This window comes from Oncorhynchus gorbuscha, linkage group LG24 (assembly GCF_021184085.1).
Source record: "Oncorhynchus gorbuscha isolate QuinsamMale2020 ecotype Even-year linkage group LG24, OgorEven_v1.0, whole genome shotgun sequence".
Lineage (NCBI taxonomy): Eukaryota > Metazoa > Chordata > Actinopteri > Salmoniformes > Salmonidae > Oncorhynchus > Oncorhynchus gorbuscha.
In genome coordinates this window covers 57,733,774-57,753,689 of record NC_060196.1, presented here as the reverse complement: position 1 = coordinate 57,753,689, position 19,916 = coordinate 57,733,774, and the positions used below count along the sequence as shown (strand labels likewise).

Sequence of the window (19,916 nt, the reverse complement as noted above, 5' to 3'; positions counted from 1 at the left end):
CAGAGAGGTGTGAGGTAGCACCTAGGTTTGCCTTCCCGAGGCAACCTGCATGAGTCTCCTGTCTGTTCTGTCTTTGTAGTATTATCTTTTTGTTTTGTAAAGTTTCTTACTGGATTAAAAACTCTGTTTTACATTAGTCGAAAACTTCAGCCTCAGTGTTTGACTGAGCTTTCACCTTGTGTCTGAGGACAAAGTCAGAGAGGTGTGAGGTAGCACCTGTTGCATGATGCTGTGGTTTCACTACATTAAAATATGTGTTTGAAATGGGAGATACCTAGTCAGTTGTACAACTGAATGCATTCAAGTGAAATGTGTCTTCCATATTTAACCCTCTGAATCAGAGAGGTGCAGGGCGGGGCTGGGGGGTGGGGGGGCTTAATTGACATCCACATCTTTGGCATCTGAGGAACAGTGGGTTAACTGCCTTGTTCAGGGGAACAGTGGGTTAACTGCCTTGTTCAGGGGAACAGTGGGTTAACTGCCTTGTTCAGGGGAACAGTGAGTTAACTGCCTTGTTCAGGGGGGAACAGTGGGTTAACTGCCTTGTTCAGGGGAACAGTGGGTTAACTGCCTTGTTCAGGGGAACAGTGGGTTAACTGCCTTCTTCAGGGGAACAGTGGGTTAACTGCCTTGTTCAGGGGAACAGTGGGTTAACTGCCTTGTTCAGGGGAACAGTGAGTTAACTGCCTTGTTCAGGGGAACAGTGGGTTAACTGCCTTGTTCAGCGGAACAGTGGGTTAACTGCCTTGTTCAGGGGAACAGTGGGTTAACTGCCTTGTTAAGGGGAACAGTGGGTTAACTGCCTTGTTCAGGGGAACAGTGGGTTAACTGCCTTGTTCAGGGACAGAACGACAGATTGTTACCTTGTCAGCTCGGGGATTCGATCTAGCAACCTTTACGGTTAATGGCCCAACGCTCTAACCACTAGGCTGGTACCAAATTCCCTTTATAGTGCACTGTGTTAAACAGGGTCATGCACTATAACAAGGAATAGGGTGACATTAAGCGTTTGACTGATAGGTTTGCAAAATGCTGGTAAGCAAAGAAAATGTGGAATCCTCCAATTAGGATTTCTGGAAAACCTGGGGATTTGGGGAAAGTTACTGAAATTGTGCAACATTCACCTTGAATATGAGGTCAACGGCTGAGAAGCGACAGCGCCTGGTTTCTCTAAAGAGAGAGAGAGAGAGCGAGAGCGAGAGAGACAGAGCAACCTGCTGGCCTGGGCTACAGACCGCTCAAAAGACTGATTGCTTCTGTATTAACTTCATTCAAGAATTCGATTTGCGATGGCATGGCTGTTCAAATAAAGCACAGAGGCTGAGGTGAACTAAAATGGATCTGCTCTCTTCCTGCCAAAGTCAATCTCACCTGGAAGGACTTTAAAAAACAAACAGAGGTGCTGTGGCTTCCTCTAGATACTCAGGACTCCTCTCTACTTCAAGGACAGAAGGACAGAGTTAATGCCAAACTCTACTGTGGTGTGTGTGTGTGTGTTAACTCTACTGTGGTGTGTGTTGACTCTACTGTGGTGTGTGTTAACTCTACTGTGGTGTGTGTTGACTCTACTGTGGTGTGTGTGTTAACTCTACTGTGGTGTGTGTTGACTCTACTGTGGTGTGTGTTGACTCTACTGTGGTGTGTGTGTTGACTCTACTGTGGTGTGTGTTGACTCTACAGTGGTGTGTGTTGACCCTACTGTGGTGTGTGTTGACTCTACTGTGGTGTGTGTTAACACTACTGTGGTGTGTGTTGACTCTACTGTGGTGTGTGTTGACTCTACTGTGGTGTGTGTTGACTCTACTGTGGTGTGTGTGTTAACTCTACTGTGGTGTGTGTTGACTCTACTGTGGTGTGTGTTAACTCTACTGTGGTGTGTGTTAACTCTACTGTGGTGTGTGTTAACTCTACTGTGGTGTGTGTTAACTCTACTGTGGTGTGTGTTAACTCTACTGTGGTGTGTGTTGACTCTACTGTGGTGTGTGTTGACTCTACTGTGGTGTGTGTTAACTCTACTGTGGTGTGTGTTAACTCTACTGTGGTGTGTGTTAACTCTACTGTGGTGTGTGTTAACTCTACTGTGGTGTGTGTGTGTGTTAACTCTACTGTGGTGTGTGTTGACTCTACTGTGGTGTGTGTGTTAACTCTACTGTGGTGTGTGTTAACTCTACTGTGGTGTGTGTTGACTCCACTGTGATGTGTGTGTGTGTGTGTGTGTGTGTGTGTGTGTGTGTGTGTGTGTGTGTGTGTGTGTGTGTGTTGTGTGTGTGTGTGTGTGTGTGTGTGTGTGTGTGTGTGTGTGTGTGCGTGCGTGCGTGCGTGCGTGCGTGCGTGCGTGCGTGCGTGCGTGCGTGTGTGTGTATGTGTATGTTGACTCCACTGAGGTGTGGCCTATTACCTGCTGGTAACCAGACTCACAGATCGGATACACGTGGCTCCATGATGTGTCATCATCACTGAACCTACACCCCAAATGGCACCCTATTCCCTACATAGTGCACTACTTTAGACCAGGGAATATGGTGCCGTAGGGAGTATGGTACCGTTTGGGACGCAGGCCTCATCACACCGGGATGGCTGGGGGGGACACTCATTTTTTCTGTGTTAACTGCTGTCTCCACAGCTTCCACATATACGTACAGTCAGTTACTGTAGATTTCATACGGACCATCCCAATCTGTCTCCACAGCTTCCACATATACGTACAGTCAGTTACTGTAGATTTCATACGGACCATCCCAATCTGTCTCCAGTTATCAAAACAGACAGTTGAGACCATTTCAGTTGGAAGTTATAAGGATATGAGATGTATGGAATGAACACGTGCACTTTGGAAGACGTTCGCTTAAATGATACACGTTTGATGTCTGTTACTGGATTAAAAACTCTGTTTTCGCCAAGTCGCTTTTGGGTCCTCATTCACCTGCATAACAGAAGGATCCGACCAAGGAATGGACCCAGCGACTACAGAGGCTCGTAACACTGCCGTCGAGATCCAAGGAGCCATGCTCGGCAGACACGAGCAGGAATTGTCTGCTGCTCGCCATGCCGTGGAGAACCTGGCCGCTCAGGTTTCCAACCTCTCTGGACAGTTCCAGAGTCTTCGTCTCGTGCCACCTGTTACTTCCTGGCCTGCCGAGCCTCCAGAACCTAGGGTTAATAACCCACCTTGCTACTCCGGGCAGCCCACTGAGTGCCGCTCCTTTCTCACCCAGTGTGAGATTGTGTTCTCTCTCCAACCCAACACATACTCTAGAGAGAGCTCGGGTTGCTTACGTCATTTCACTCCTTACTGGCCGGGCCCGAGAGTGGGGCACAGCTATCTGGGAGGCAAGGGCTGATTGTTCTAACAATTACCAGAACTTTAAAGAGGAGATGATTCGGGTTTTTGACCGTTCAGTTTTTGGTGGGGAGGCTTCTAGGGCCCTGGCTTCCCTATGCCAAGGTGATCGATCCATAACGGATTACTCTATAGAGTTTCGTACTCTTGCTGCCTCTAGTGACTGGAACGAGCCGGCGCTGCTCGCTCGTTTTCTGGAGGGACTCCACACAGTGGTCAAAGATGAGATTCTCTCTCGGGAGGTTCCTTCCAGTGTGGACTCTTTGATTGCTCTCGCCATCCGCATAGAACGACGGGTAGATCTTCGTCACCAGGCTCGTGGAAGAGAGTTCGCATCAACGGTGTTTCCCTGCTCCGCATCGCAACCATCTCCCTCCTCTGGCTCTGAGACTGAGCCCATGCAGCTGGGAGGGATTCGCATCTCGACTAAGGAGAGGGAACGGAGGATCACCAACCGCCTGTGCCTCTATTGCGGATTTGATGGACATTTTGTTAATTCATGTCCAGTAAGAGGCCAGAGCCCATCAGTAAGCGGAGGGCTACTGGTGAGCGCTACTACTCAGGTCTCTTCATCTAGATCCTGTACTACTATGTCGGTCCATCTACGCTGGACCGGTTCGGGTGCTACATGCAGTGCCTTGATTGACTCTGGGGCTGAGGGTTGTTTCATGGACGAAGCATGGGTTCGGAAACATAACATTCCTTTCAGACAGTTAGACAAGCCTACGCCCATGTTTGCCTTAGATGGTAGTCATCTTCCCAGTATCAGATTTGAGACACTACCTTTAACTCTCACAGTATCTGGTAACCACAGTGAGACTATTTCTTTTTTGATTTTTCGTTCACCTTTCACACCTGTTGTTTTGGGTCATCCCTGGCTAGTATGTCATAATCCTTCTATTAATTGGTCTTGTAATTCTATCCTATCCTGGAACGTATCTTGTCATGTGAAGTGCTTAATGTCTGCCATCCCTCCCATTTCTTCTGTCCCCACTTCTCAGGAGGAACCTGGCGATTTGACAGGAGTGCCGGAGGAATATCATGATCTGCGCACGGTCTTCAGTCGGTCCCGAGCCAACTCCCTTCCTCCTCACCGGTCGTATGATTGTAGTATTGATCTCCTTCCGGGGACCACTCCTCCTCGGGGTAGACTATACTCTCTGTCGGCTCCCGAACGTAAGGCTCTCGAGGATTATTTATCTGTGTCTCTTGACGCCGGTACCATAGTGCCTTCTTCCTCTCCGGCCGGGGCGGGGTTCTTTTTTGTTAAGAAGAAGGACGGTACTCTGCGCCCCTGCGTGGATTATCGAGGGCTGAATGACATAACGGTTAAGAATCGTTATCCGCTTCCCCTTATGTCATCAGCCTTCGAGATTCTGCAGGGAGCCAGGTGCTTTACTAAGTTGGACCTTCGTAACGCTTACCATCTCGTGCGCATCAGAGAGGGGGACGAGTGGAAAACGGCGTTTAACACTCCGTTAGGGCATTTTGAGTACCGGGTTCTGCCGTTTGGTCTCGCCAATGCGCCAGCTGTTTTTCAGGCATTAGTTAATGATGTTCTGAGAGACATGCTGAACATCTTTGTTTTTGTCTATCTTGACGATATCCTGATTTTTTCACCGTCACTCGAGATTCATGTTCAGCACGTTCGACGTGTTCTACAGCGCCTTTTAGAGAATTGTCTCTACGTAAAGGCTGAGAAGTGCTCTTTTCATGTCTCCTCCGTTACTTTTCTCGGTTCCGTTATTTCCGCTGAAGGCATTCAGATGGATTCCGCTAAGGTCCAAGCTGTCAGTGATTGGCCCGTTCCAAGGTCACGTGTCGAGTTGCAGCGCTTTTAGGTTTCGCTAATTTCTATCGGCGTTTCATTCGTAATTTCGGTCAAGTTGCTGCCCCTCTCACAGCTCTTACTTCTGTCAAGACGTGTTTTAAGTGGTCCGGTTCCGCCCAGGGAGCTTTTGATCTTCTAAGAGAACGTTTTACGTCCGCTCCTATCCTCGTTACTCCTGACGTCACTAGACAATTCATTGTCGAGGTTGACGCTTCAGAGGTAGGCGTGGGAGCCATTCTATCCCAGCGCTTCCAGTCTGACGATAAGGTTCATCCTTGCGCTTATTTTTCTCATCGCCTGTCGCCATCTGAGCGCAACTATGATGTGGGTAACCGTGAACTGCTCGCCATCCGCTTAGCCCTAGGCGAATGGCGACAGTGGTTGGAGGGGGCGACCGTTCCTTTTGTCGTTTGGACAGACCATAAGAACCTTGAGTACATCCGTTCTGCCAAACGACTTAATGCCCGTCAAGCTCGTTGGGCGTTGTTTTTCGCTCGTTTCGAGTTTGTGATTTCTTACCGTCCGGGTAGCAAGAACACCAAGCCTGATGCCTTATCCCGTCTGTTTAGTTCTTCTGTGGCTTCTACTGATCCCGAGGGGATTCTTCCTTATGGGCGTGTTGTCGGGTTGACAGTCTGGGGAATTGAAAGACAGGTTAAGCAAGCACTCACGCACACTGCGTCGCCGCGCGCTTGTCCTAGTAACCTCCTTTTCGTTCCTGTTTCCACTCGTCTGGCTGTTCTTCAGTGGGCTCACTCTGCCAAGTTAGCTGGTCATCCCGGTGTTCGAGGCACTCTTGCGTCTATTCGCCAGCGCTTTTGGTGGCCGACTCAGGAGCGTGACACGCGCCGTTTCGTGGCTGCTTGTTCGGACTGCGCGCAGACTAAGTCGGGTAACTCTCCTCCTGCCGGTCGTCTCAGACCGCTCCCCATTCCTTCTCGACCATGGTCTCACATCGCCCTAGATTTCATTACCGGTCTGCCTTTGTCTGCGGGGAAGACTGTGATTCTTACGGTTGTCGATAGGTTCTCTAAGGCGGCACATTTCATTCCCCTCGCTAAACTTCCTTCCGCTAAGGAGACGGCACAAATCATTATCGAGAATGTGTTCAGAATTCATGGCCTCCCGTTAGACGCCGTTTCAGACAGAGGCCCGCAATTCACGTCACAGTTTTGGAGGGAGTTCTGTCGTTTGATTGGTGCGTCCGTCAGTCTCTCTTCCGGGTTTCATCCCCAGTCTAACGGTCAAGCAGAGAGGGCCAATCAGACGATTGGTCGCATACTACGCAGCCTTTCTTTCAGAAACCCTGCGTCTTGGGCAGAACAGCTCCCCTGGGCAGAATACGCTCACAACTCGCTTCCTTCGTCTTCTACCGGGTTATCTCCGTTTCAGAGTAGTCTGGGTTACCAGCCTCCTCTGTTCTCATCCCAGCTTGCCGAGTCCAGCGTTCCCTCCGCTCAAGCGTTTGTCCAACGTTGTGAGCGCACCTGGAGGAGGGTGAGGTCTGCACTTTGCCGCTACAGGGCACAGACTGTGAGAGCCGCCAATAAACGCAGGATTAAGAGTCCAAGGTATTGTTGCGGCCAGAGAGTGTGGCTTTCCACTCGCAACCTTCCTCTTACGACAGCTTCTCGTAAGTTGACTCCGCGGTTCATTGGTCCGTTCCGTGTCTCCCAGGTCGTCAATCCTGTCGCTGTGCGACTGCTTCTTCCGCGACATCTTCGTCGCGTCCATCCTGTCTTCCATGTCTCCTGTGTCAAGCCCTTTCTTCGCACCCCCGTTCGTCTTCCCTCCCCCCTCCCGTCCTTGTCGAGAGCGCACCTATTTACAAGGTACATAAGATCATGGACATGCGTTCTCGGGGACGGGGTCACCAATACTTAGTGGATTGGGAGGGTTACGGTCCTGAGGAGAGGAGTTGGGTTCCGTCTCGGGACGTGCTGGACCGTTCACTCATTGATGATTTCCTCCGTTGCCGCCAGGATTCCTCCTCGAGTGCGCCAGGAGGCGCTCGGTGAGTGGGGGGTACTGTCATGTTTTGTCATTAATTATCATGTCTTGTCCCTGTGCTTCCCCTTCTATTCGTTTCCCTCTGCTGGTCTTATTAGGTTCTTTCCCTCTTTCTATCCCTCTCTCTCCCCCTCCCTCTCTCACTCTCTCGCTCTCTCTTCTCTCTATCGTTCCGTTCCTGCTCCCAGCTGTTCCTATTCCCCTAATCATCATTTAGTCTTCCCACACCTGTTCCCGATCCTTTTCCCTGATTAGAGTCCCTATTTCTCTCCTTGTTTTCCGTACCTGCCCTGTCGGATCCTCATCTATAATTCACCGTGCTGTGTCTATGTTTTGCCCTGTCGTGTCGTGTTTCCCTCAGATGCTGCGTGGTGAGCAGGTGTCTGAGTCTGCTAGGTTCAAGTGCCTTCCCGAGGCAACCTGCAGTTCTCGATCAAGTCTCCTGTCTGTTCTCGTCTTTACGAGTAGTATTATGCTTTTTGTTTTGTAAAGTTTCTTACTGGATTAAAAACTCTGTTTTCGCCAAGTCGCTTTTGGGTCCTCATTCACCTGCATAACACTTCTTAGTCGATAAACTTCAGCCTCAGTGTTTGACTGAGCTTTCACCTTGTGTCTGAGGACAAAGTCAGAGAGGTGTGAGGTAGCACCTGTTCTGAAGCATGATGCTGTGGTTTCACTACATTAAAATATGTGTTTGAAATGGGAGATACCTAGTCAGTTGTACAACTGAATGCATTCAAGTGAAATGTGTCTTCCATATTTAACCCTCTGAATCAGAGAGGTGCAGGGCGGGGCTGGGGGTGGGGGGGGCTTAATTGACATCCACATCTTTGGCATCTGAGGAACAGTGGGTTAACTGCCTTGTTCAGGGGAACAGTGGGTTAACTGCCTTGTTCAGGGGAACAGTGGGTTAACTGCCTTGTTCAGGGGAACAGTGAGTTAACTGCCTTGTTCAGGGGAACAGTGGGTTAACTGCCTTGTTCAGGGGAACAGTGGGTTAACTGCCTTGTTCAGGGGAACAGTGGGTTAACTGCCTTGTTCAGGGGAACAGTGGGTTAACTGCCTTGTTCAGGGGAACAGTGGGTTAACTGCCTTGTTCAGGGGAACAGTGAGTTAACTGCCTTGTTCAGGGGAACAGTGGGTTAACTGCCTTGTTCAGCGGAACAGTGGGTTAACTGCCTTGTTCAGGGGAACAGTGGGTTAACTGCCTTGTTAAGGGGAACAGTGGGTTAACTGCCTTGTTCAGGGGAACAGTGGGTTAACTGCCTTGTTCAGGGACAGAACGACAGATTGTTACCTTGTCAGCTCGGGGATTCGATCTAGCAACCTTTACGGTTAATGGCCCAACGCTCTAACCACTAGGCTGGTACCAAATTCCCTTTATAGTGCACTGTGTTAAACAGGGTCATGCACTATAACAAGGAATAGGGTGACATTAAGCGTTTGACTGATAGGTTTGCAAAATGCTGGTAAGCAAAGAAAATGTGGAATCCTCCAATTAGGATTTCTGGAAAACCTGGGGATTTGGGGAAAGTTACTGAAATTGTGCAACATTCACCTTGAATATGAGGTCAACGGCTGAGAAGCGACAGCGCCTGGTTTCTCTAAAGAGAGAGAGAGAGAGCGAGAGCGAGAGAGACAGAGCAACCTGCTGGCCTGGGCTACAGACCGCTCAAAAGACTGATTGCTTCTGTATTAACTTCATTCAAGAATTCGATTTGCGATGGCATGGCTGTTCAAATAAAGCACAGAGGCTGAGGTGAACTAAAATGGATCTGCTCTCTTCCTGCCAAAGTCAATCTCACCTGGAAGGACTTTAAAAAACAAACAGAGGTGCTGTGGCTTCCTCTAGATACTCAGGACTCCTCTCTACTTCAAGGACAGAAGGACAGAGTTAATGCCAAACTCTACTGTGGTGTGTGTGTGTGTGTTAACTCTACTGTGGTGTGTGTTGACTCTACTGTGGTGTGTGTTAACTCTACTGTGGTGTGTGTTGACTCTACTGTGGTGTGTGTGTTAACTCTACTGTGGTGTGTGTTGACTCTACTGTGGTGTGTGTTGACTCTACTGTGGTGTGTGTGTTGACTCTACTGTGGTGTGTGTTGACTCTACAGTGGTGTGTGTTGACCCTACTGTGGTGTGTGTTGACTCTACTGTGGTGTGTGTTAACACTACTGTGGTGTGTGTTGACTCTACTGTGGTGTGTGTTGACTCTACTGTGGTGTGTGTTGACTCTACTGTGGTGTGTGTGTTAACTCTACTGTGGTGTGTGTTGACTCTACTGTGGTGTGTGTTAACTCTACTGTGGTGTGTGTTAACTCTACTGTGGTGTGTGTTAACTCTACTGTGGTGTGTGTTAACTCTACTGTGGTGTGTGTTGACTCTACTGTGGTGTGTGTTGACTCTACTGTGGTGTGTGTTAACTCTACTGTGGTGTGTGTTAACTCTACTGTGGTGTGTGTTAACTCTACTGTGGTGTGTGTTAACTCTACTGTGGTGTGTGTGTGTGTGTGTTAACTCTACTGTGGTGTGTGTTGACTCTACTGTGGTGTGTGTGTTAACTCTACTGTGGTGTGTGTTAACTCTACTGTGGTGTGTGTTGACTCCACTGTGATGTGTGTGTGTGTGTGTGTGTGTGTGTGTGTGTGTGTGTGTGTGTGTGTGTGTGTGTGTGTGTGTGTGTGTGTGTGTGTGTGTGTGTGTGTGTGTGTGTGTGTGTGTGTGTGTGTGTGTGTGTGTGTGTGTGTGTGCGTGCGTGCGTGTGTGTGTATGTGTATGTTGACTCCACTGAGGTGTGGCCTATTACCTGCTGGTAACCAGACTCACAGATCGGATACACGTGGCTCCATGATGTGTCATCATCACTGAACCTACACCCCAAATGGCACCCTATTCCCTACATAGTGCACTACTTTAGACCAGGGAATATGGTGCCGTAGGGAGTATGGTACCGTTTGGGACGCAGGCCTCATCACACCGGGATGGCTGGGGGGGACACTCATTTTTTCTGTGTTAACTGCTGTCTCCACAGCTTCCACATATACGTACAGTCAGTTACTGTAGATTTCATACGGACCATCCCAATCTGTCTCCACAGCTTCCACATATACGTACAGTCAGTTACTGTAGATTTCATACGGACCATCCCAATCTGTCTCCAGTTATCAAAACAGACAGTTGAGACCATTTCAGTTGGAAGTTATAAGGATATGAGATGTATGGAATGAACACGTGCACTTTGGAAGACGTTCGCTTAAATGATACACGTTTGATGTCTGTTAATCCGATGTGTTGCTAAGGAAGTGCTTTTTCCTCCTCCCTGACACACCAGACTTCTGGAATCATCCATCTCTTATGGAGCACGTCAACACAATCTTTCCCACACAACCCACCATCACTGTCTCATGTTAATACTACTCCTATACACAACCCACCATCACTGTCTCATGTTAATACTACTACTAAACACAACCCACCATCACTGTGTCTCATGTTAATACTACTCCTATACACAACCCACCATCACTGTGTCTCATGTTAATACTACTCCTATACACAACCCACCATCACTGCCTCATGTTAATAATTCGGCATGAAGAACAAGGCTTGCCAAAAGCACCATGTTCCCTATATATAAATGTGATCCCCAGTTAGTGCAGCTGCTGATGAGGATCCTCATAAATACCAAATATTGCACCATTTTTTTTTTACACGCGCTCTGATCAAAAGTAGTGCACTTCATAGGGAATAGGGTGCTATAGTAGTGTACTAAATAGGGAATAGGGTGCTATAGTAGTGTACTTCATAGGGAATAGGGTGCTATGGTAGTGTACTTCATAGGGAATAGGGTGCTATGGTAGTGTACTCAATAGGATTAGGGTGCTATAGCAGTGTACTCTTGCAGGCTTGTTTTCGAGTTGCTGTGCATTTTGTTGACAACCTATTTTGCTACCTGACAACTTTACGGTTTTCACTTTTTAATTACCGTTCATATATTTATTTATTTTTTTCCTCAACTTTTTCACTCCGGACGCTTTATCTGAACACGATTCGTCAGGACCTCCAACAGCCGAAGCTAAGTAGTAACATTAACATGATGCCTTCTAATTGTAGTCGCTGTACTCGCCTTACGGCGAGGATAGCTGTGCTACAAGCCCAGCTTCAGACACAATCGTTAGGCAAGGGTAATTTCAGTGTAGGAAAGGATGAAACAGCATCTGTGCCACCAGTAAGTACAGATAGTAGTATTACATTTACATTACATTTAAGTCATTTAGCAGATGCTCTTATCCAGAGCGACTTACAAATTGGTGCATTCACCTTATGACATCCAGTGGAGCAGCCACTTTACAATAGTGCATCTAAATCTTTTAAGGGGGGGGGTGAGAAGGATTACTTTATCCTATCCTAGGTATTCCTTAAAGAGGTGGGGTTTCAGGTGTCTCCGGAAGGTGGTGATTGACTCCGCTGTCCTGGCGTCGTGAGGGAGTTTGTTCCACCATTGGGGGGCCAGAGCAGCGAACAGTTTTGACTGGGCTGAGCGGGAACTGTACTTCCTCAGTGGTAGGGTGGCGAGCAGGCCAGAGGTGGATGAACGCAGTGCCCTTGTTTGGGTGTAGGGCCTGATCAGAGCCTGGAGGTACTGAGGTGCCGTTCCCCTTACAGCTCCATAGGCAAGCACCATGGTCTTGTAGCGGATGCGAGCTTCAACTGGAAGCCAGTGGTGAGAGCGGAGGAGCGGGGTGACGTGAGAGAACTTGGGAAGGTTGAACACCAGACGGGCTGCGGCGTTCTGGATGAGTTGTAGGGGTTTAATGGCACAGGCAGGGAGCCCAGCCAACAGCGAGTTGCAGTAATCCAGACGGGAGATGACAAGTGCCTGGATTAGGACCTGCGCCGCTTCCTGTGTGAGGCAGGGTCGTACTCTGCGGATGTTGTAGAGCATGAACCTACAGGAACGGGCCACCGCCTTGATGTTAGTTGAGAACGACAGGGTGTTGTCCAGGATCATGCCAAGGTTCTTAGCGCTCTGGGAGGAGGACACAATGGAGTTGTCAACCGTGATGGCGAGATCATGGAGCGAAGCGGAATGCGACCGGGTTGTTGAGTTCTATTCGGAAGTATAAATCCCCTGGCACAGTCCCTGCAGCCGGAAAACTTTCTCACGGTTTCTGGAAGGAAATGCTGTAGGAAAGCTCAACCGGTGTCGCTCATTCAGCTGACAGAAACTTTCAACCGGTTTTCCCCATTAAGCAGCAAGTCGGAGTCAGAGGCCGAGTCTTCTCTGATCTCTTCTCCTCCCGTTACGGGGTCTGAGACGCCGAAGCTTCCCACCATTAGCTCTGACAAATTGAAAACTCTAGTCATTGGCGACTCCATTACCCGCAGTATTAGACTTAAAACGAATCATCCAGCGATCATGCACTGTTTACCAGGGGGCAGGGCTACCGACGTTAAGGCTAATCTGAAGATGGTGCTGGCTAAAGCTAAAAATGGCGAGTGTAGAGAGTATAGAGATATTGTTATCCACGTCGGCACCAATGATGTTAGGATGAAACAGTCAGAGATCACCAAGCGCAACATAGCTTCTGCGTGCATATCAGCTAGAAAGATGTGTCGGCATCGAGTAATTGTCTCTGGCCCCCTCCCAGTTAGGGGGAGTGATGAGCTCTACAGCAGAGTCTCACAACTCAATCGCTGGTTGAAAACTGTTTTCTGCCCCTCCCAAAAGATAGAATTTGTAGATAACTGGCCCTCTTTCTGGGACTCACCCACAAACAGGACCAAGCCTGACCTGCTGAGGAGTGACTGACCCCATCCTAGCTGGAGGGGTGCTCTCATCTTATCTACCAACATAGACAGGGCTCTAACTCCTCTAGCTCCACAATGAAATAGGGTGCAGGCCAGGCAGCAGGCTGTTAGCCAGCCTGCCAGCATAGTGGAGTCTGCCACTAGCACAGTCAGTGTAGTCAGCTCAGCTATCACCATTGAGACCGTGTCTGTGCCTCGACCTAGGTTGGGCAAAACTAAACATGGCGGTGTTCGCCTTAGCAATCTCACTAGGATAAAGACCACCTCCATTCCTGTCATTACTGAAAGAGATCATGATACCTCACATCTCAAAATAGGGCTACTTAGTGTTAGATCCCTTACTTCAAAGGCAATTATAGTCAATGAACTAATCACTGATCATAATCTTGATGTGATTGGCCTGACTGAAACATGGCTTAAGCCTGATGAATTTACTGTGATAAATGAGGCCTCACCTCCTGGCTACACTAGTGACCATATCCTCTGTGCATCCCGCAAAGGCGGAGGTGTTGCTAACATTTACGATAGCAAATTTCAATTTACAAAAAATAAAATGACGTTTTCGTCTTTTGAGCTTCTAGTCATGAAATCTATGCAACCGACTCAATCACTTTTTATAGCTACTGTTTACAGGCCTCCTGGGCCATATACAGCGTTTCTCACTGAGTTCCCTGAATTCCTATCGGACCTTGTAGTCATAGCAGATAATATTCTAATCTTTGGTGACTTTAATATTCACATGGAAAAGTCCACAGACCCACTCCAAAAGGATTTCGGAGCCATCATCGACTCAGTGGGTTTTGTCCAACATGTCTCTGGACCCACTCACTGTCACAGTCATACGCAGGACCTAGTTTTGTCCCGTGGAATAAATGTTGTGGATCTTAATGTTTTTCCTCATAATCGGACCACCATTTTATTACGTTTGCAATTGCAACAAATAATCTGCTCAGACCCCAACCAAGGACCATCAAAAGTCGTGCTATAAATTCACAGACAACACAAAGATTCCTTGATGTCCTTCCAGACTCCCTCTGCCTACCCAAGGACGCCAGAGGACAAAAATCAGTTAACCACCTAACTGAGGATCTCGATTTAACCTTGCGCAATACCCTAGATGCAGTTGCACCCCTAAAAACTAAAAACATTTCTCATAAGAAACTAGCTCCCTGGTACACAGAAAATACCCGAGCTCTGAAGCAAGCTTCCAGAAAATTGGAACGGAAATGGCGCCACACCAAACTGGAAGTCTTCCGACTAGCTTGGAAAGACGGTACCGTGCAGTACCGAAGAGCCCTTACTGCTGCTCGATCATCCTATTTTTCTAACTTAATTGAGTAAAATAAGAACAATCCGAAATTCCTTTTTGATACTGTCGCAAAGCTAACTAAAAAGCAGCATTCCCCAAGAGAGGATGACTTTCACTTTAGCAGTGATAAATTCATGAACTTCTTTGAGGAAAAGATTATGATTATAAGAAAGCAAATTACGGACTCCTCTTTAAACCTGCGTATTCCTCCAAACCTCAGTTGTCCTGAGTCTGCACAACTCTGCCAGGACTTATGGATCAAGAGAGACGCTCAAGTGTTTTAGTACTATATCTCTTGACACAATGGTGAAAATAATCATGGCCTCTAAACCTTGAAGCTGCATACTGGACCCTATTCCAACTAAACTACTGAAAGAGCTGCTTCCTGTACTTGGCCCTCCTATGTTGAACATAATAAACGGCTCTCTATCCACTGGATGTGTACCAAACTCACTAAAAGTGGCAGTAATAAAGCCTCTCTTGAAAAAGCCAAACTTGACCCAGAAGATATAAAAACTATCGGCCTATATCGAATCTTCCATTCCTCTCAAAAATGTTAGAAAAGGCTGTTGCGCAGCAACTCACTGCCTTCCTGAAGACAAACAATGTATACGAAATGCTTAAGTCTGGTTTTAGACCCCATCATAGCACTGAGATGGCACTTGTGAAGGTGGTAAAATGACATTTTAATGGCATCGGACCGAGGCTCTGCATCTGTCCTTGTGCTCCTAGACCTTAGTGCTGCTTTTGATACCATCGATCACCACATTCTTTTGGAGAGATTGGAATCCCAAATTGGTCTACACGGACATGTTCTGGCCTGGTTTAGATCTTATCTGTCGGAAAGATATCAGTTTGTCTCTGTGAATGGTTTGTCCTCTGACAAATCAACTGTAAATTTCGGTGTTCCTCAAGGTTCTGTTTTAGGACCACTATTGTTTTCACTATACATTTTACCTCTTGGGGATGTTATTCGAAAACATAATGTTAACTTTCACTGCTATGCGGATGACACACAGCTGTACATTTCAATGAAACATGGTGAAGCCCCAAAATTGCCCTCGCTAGAAGTATGTGTTTCAGACACAAGGAAGTGGATGGCTGCAAACGTTCTACTATTAAACTCGGACAAAACAGAGATGCTTGTTCTAGGTCCCAAGAAACAAAGAATCTTGAATCTCCCAATTAATCTTAATGGTTGTACAGTCGTCTCAAATAAAACTGTGAAGGACCTCGGCATTACTCTGGACCCTGATCTCTCTTTTGAAGAACATATCAAGACCATTTCAAGGACAGCTTTTTTCCATCTACGTAATATTACAAAAATCAGAAACTTTCTGTCCAAAAATGATGCAGAAAAATTAATCCATGCTTTTGTCACTTCTAGGTTAGAGTACTGCAATGCTCTACTTTCCGGCTACCCGGATAAAGCACTAAATAAACTTCAGTTAGTGCTAAATACGGCTGCTAGAATCCTGACTAGAACCAAAGAATTTGATCATATTACTCCAGTGCTAGCCTCTCTACACTGGCTTCCTGTCAAAGCAAGGGCTGATTTCAAGGTTTTACTGCTAACCTACAAAGCATTACATGGGCTTGCTCCTACCTATCTCTCTGATTTGGTCCTGCCGTACATACCTACACGTACGCTACGGTCACAAGACGCAGGCCTCCTAATTGTCCCTAGAATTTTTAAGCAAACAGCTGGAGGCAGGGCTTTCTCCTATAGAGCTCCATTTTTATGGAACGGTCTGCCTACCCATGTCAGAGACGCAAACTCGGTCTCAACCTTTAAGTCTTTACTGAAGACTCATCTCTTCAGTGGGTCATATGATTGAGTGTAGTCTGGCCCAGGAGTGGGAAGGTGAACGGAAAGGCTCTGGAGCAACGAGCCGCCCTTGCTGTCTCTGCCTGGCCAGTTCCCCTCTTTTCACTGGGATTCTCTGCCTCTAACCCTATTACAGGGGCTGAGTCACTGGCTTACTGGGGCTCTCTCATGCCGTCCCTGCAGGGGGTGCGTCATCTGAGTGGGTTGATCCACTGTTGTGGTCATCCTGTCTGGGTTGGCGCCCCCCCCCTTGGGTTGTGCCGTGGCGGAGATCTTTGTGGGCTATACTCAGCCTTGTCTCAGGATGGTAAGTTGGTGGTTGAAGATATCCCTCTAGTGGTGTGGGGGCTGTGCTTTGGCAAAGTGGGTGGGGTTATATCCTTCCTGTTTGGCCCTGTCCGGGGGTGTCCTCGGATGGGGCCACAGTGTCTCCTGACCCCTCCTGTCTCAGCCTCCAGTATTTATGCTGCAGTAGTTTGTGTCGGGGGCCTAGGGTCAGTTTGTTATATCTGGAGTACTTCTCCTGTCCTATTCGGTGTCCTGTGTGAATCTAAGTGTGCGTTCTCTAATTCTCTCCTTCTTTCTTTCTCTCTCTCGGAGGACCTGAGCCCTAGGACCATGCCCCAGGACTACCTGACATGATGACTCCTTGCTGTCCCCAGTCCACCTGGCCATGCTGCTGCTCCAGTTTCAACTGTTCTGCCTTACTATTATTTGACCATGCTGGTCATTTATGAACATTTGAACATCTTGGCCATGTTCTGTTATAATCTCCACCCGGCACAGCCAGAAGAGGACTGGCCACCCCACATATGCTCTCTCTAATTCTCTCTTTCTTTCTCTCTCTCGGAGGTCCTGCGCCCAAGGACCGTGCCCCAGGACGACCTGACATGATGACTCCTTGCTGTCCCCAGTCCACCTGACTGTGCTGCTGCTCCAGTTTCAACTGTTCTGCCTTGTTATTATTCGACCATGCTGGTCATTTATGAACATTTGAACATCTTGGCCATGTTCTGTTATAATCTCCACCCGGCACAGCCAGAAGAGGACTGGCCACCCCACATAGCCTGGTTCCTCTCTAGGTTTCTTCCTAGGTTTTGGCCTTTCTAGGGAGTTTTTCCTAGCCACCGTGCTTCTACACCTGCATTGCTTGCTGTTTGGGGTTTTAGGCTGGGTTTCTGTGCAGCACTTTGAGATATCAGCTGATGTACGAAGGGCTATATAAATACAATTTGATTTGATTTGACTTTGATTTGATACTAAATGGGGAATAGGGTGCTATGGTATTGTACTAAATAGGGAATAGGGTGCTATAGTAGTGTACTTCATAGGGAATAGGGTGCTATGATAGTGTACCAAATAGGGAATAGGTATATATATATATATATAGCGGCACGGTCGTTTTGTATAGTTTGTTCAGTGTTCTCTTTCATTAAAGAGGAATGCATTCATATCACGCTGATCCTTGGTCTCCTCGTTATGACGAACGTGACAACAGGTTAGTCGAGGTAATTTTTTCATGTAGGTATTTTTATATTTTTATTTTATTTTATATATATAAACGAGTGCTGACATGCAACTAACCATAGACAATAACCCACCAAAACCAACATGGAAAATGGCTACCTAAATAGGATCCCCAATCAGAGACAACGATAAACAGCTGCCTCTGATTGGGAAACAATTCAGGCCACAATACACCTCCATTACCTAGACAAACCAAAACCCCATAGATGTACAAAAACACACATACCACTCTCATCACACCCTGACCTAACCAAAACAATAAAGAAAACAAAGGTCAGGGCGTGACACCTGTATCCCCGTTGACTCGGTACAGGTACCCCCGTTATTTTATTGTGATACTTAAAAATATATATATTTTAAGATGTTACTTTAGTTTATTTGGTAAATATTTTCTTAACCCTTTCTTGAACTGCACTGTTGGTTAATGGTTGAATGAATTAACATAACCACACCCAATGAATTAACATAACCACACCCAATGAATTAACATAACCACACCCAATGAATTAACATAACCACACCCAATGAATTAACATAACCACATCCAATGGATTAACATAACCACACCCAATGAATTAACATAACCACACCGAATGAATCAACATGACCACACCGAATGAATTAACATGACCACACCGAATGAATTAACATAACCACACTGAATTCATTAACAATCCCCCGAATGAATTAACATAACCACACCCAATGAATTAACATAACCACACCCAATGAATTAACATAACCACACCGAATGAATTAACATAACCACACCGAATTAATTAACATAACCACACCGAATGAATTAACATAACCACACCGAATTAATTAACATAACTACACCGAATGAATTAACATAACCACACCCAATGAATTAACATAACCACGCAGAATTGAACTCTTATACAACAGCTTGAACAAAGCTTGAAATGGCGTTTGTTTGTGTCACGCCCTGGCCTTAGTTATCTTTGTTTTCTTTATTATTTTGGTTAGGTCAGGGTGGGACATGGGGGATTTATGTGTTTTTCCTGGTCTAGGGTTTTTTGTATGTTTATGGGGCTGTTTCCTTTCTAGGTAGTTTGTAGGTCTATGGTTGCCTAGATTGGTTCTCAATTAGAGGCAGCTGTCTATCGTTGTCTCTGATTGGGAACCATATTTAGGCAGCCATATTCTGTGGGTACTTTGTGGGTGGTTGTCTTCTGTCTTTGTGTTTAAGCACCAGATAGGACTGTTTCGGTTTTCACATTTGTTGTTTTTGTATTTTGTAGCGTTCTCGTTTATTTTCTATATTAAAGATGTTGAACACTAACCACGCTGCCTTTTGGTCCTCCTCCCCTCAAGTGGAAGAAAGCCGTTACAGATTGCTTCATGCTACTCTCCTTAAATACAGGAGTCAATTACCATGTAGGGGAAGTATGTTGAAATGAAAAAGAACCACATTCTGTTCCAGAACGGTGTTTAGAGAACGTGGCGTAATCAGGCTTTAATACGGAGCCCAAGTAAAATACGTCGACCGCGTTTAGTTACAGAACTGTGTTTAGAGAAATCAAACTGCCCAATGTGGTATAGTCAGAGCAATGTGGTCTAGGCTATTTATTTTTGTCCTTCTTTCTTGTAAATCAAAGTGAAGAAACAGTCTATTATTGAAATGTGTCTTTGTCAGTGATATGGTTGTTGTGCGCCTTCCTCAGCCCTCCTCGGCCCTGGGGATATATATGAGCATGATCTAGCTAGTTACAGAAATGTACATCATCAGTCATGTTGGCTTGAGTTAAATAACCTCCTGTTCCTTCAATATTCTGATTCAAACGTCTCCTGTTCCCAGTGTCTCGGCTTAATTTGCTTCTGCAAAGCCTTTAATCAGCCCACTTTGCCTTTGTGTGAAATCACTCTAGATAATCATGACATGCGTTTGCTGAATCACTCAGATTAGTGAGTGTGTTTCCTACTGTAGGTGCGTTTAAAATGAAAGGGTGGCGTGATGCCGGTTTGCTCAGATTAGTGCGAGTGTTTCCTACTATCAGGACTCTCTCTGTCTACTTCCTACAACTGCCATATCTTCATGCTTCCTTCTTTAGAAACGAAGTTCAGAAAATAACTTGTGTCCTTCATGAAATATCTCCCTATGTGTATCAAGAGATCCTGAGGTTCTTCTCCTTCCATCTGTTACGCTGTGACTCGGATCAGAACACCGTCCGAAGCCTCTGGACCTAAATGACTGAGGCTTTGGACCTAAATGACTGAGGCTTTGGACCTAAATGAC

General features: G+C 46.8%; 1 protein-coding gene across 1 annotated transcript in view; it reads right to left on the bottom strand.

Annotated features, from left to right (window-relative positions):
- The window catches only part of LOC124012278 (unconventional myosin-Ig-like), a 190,014-nt gene that overhangs the window by 32,512 nt on the left and 137,586 nt on the right, over positions 1-19,916 (bottom strand). The window lies entirely within an intron of this gene.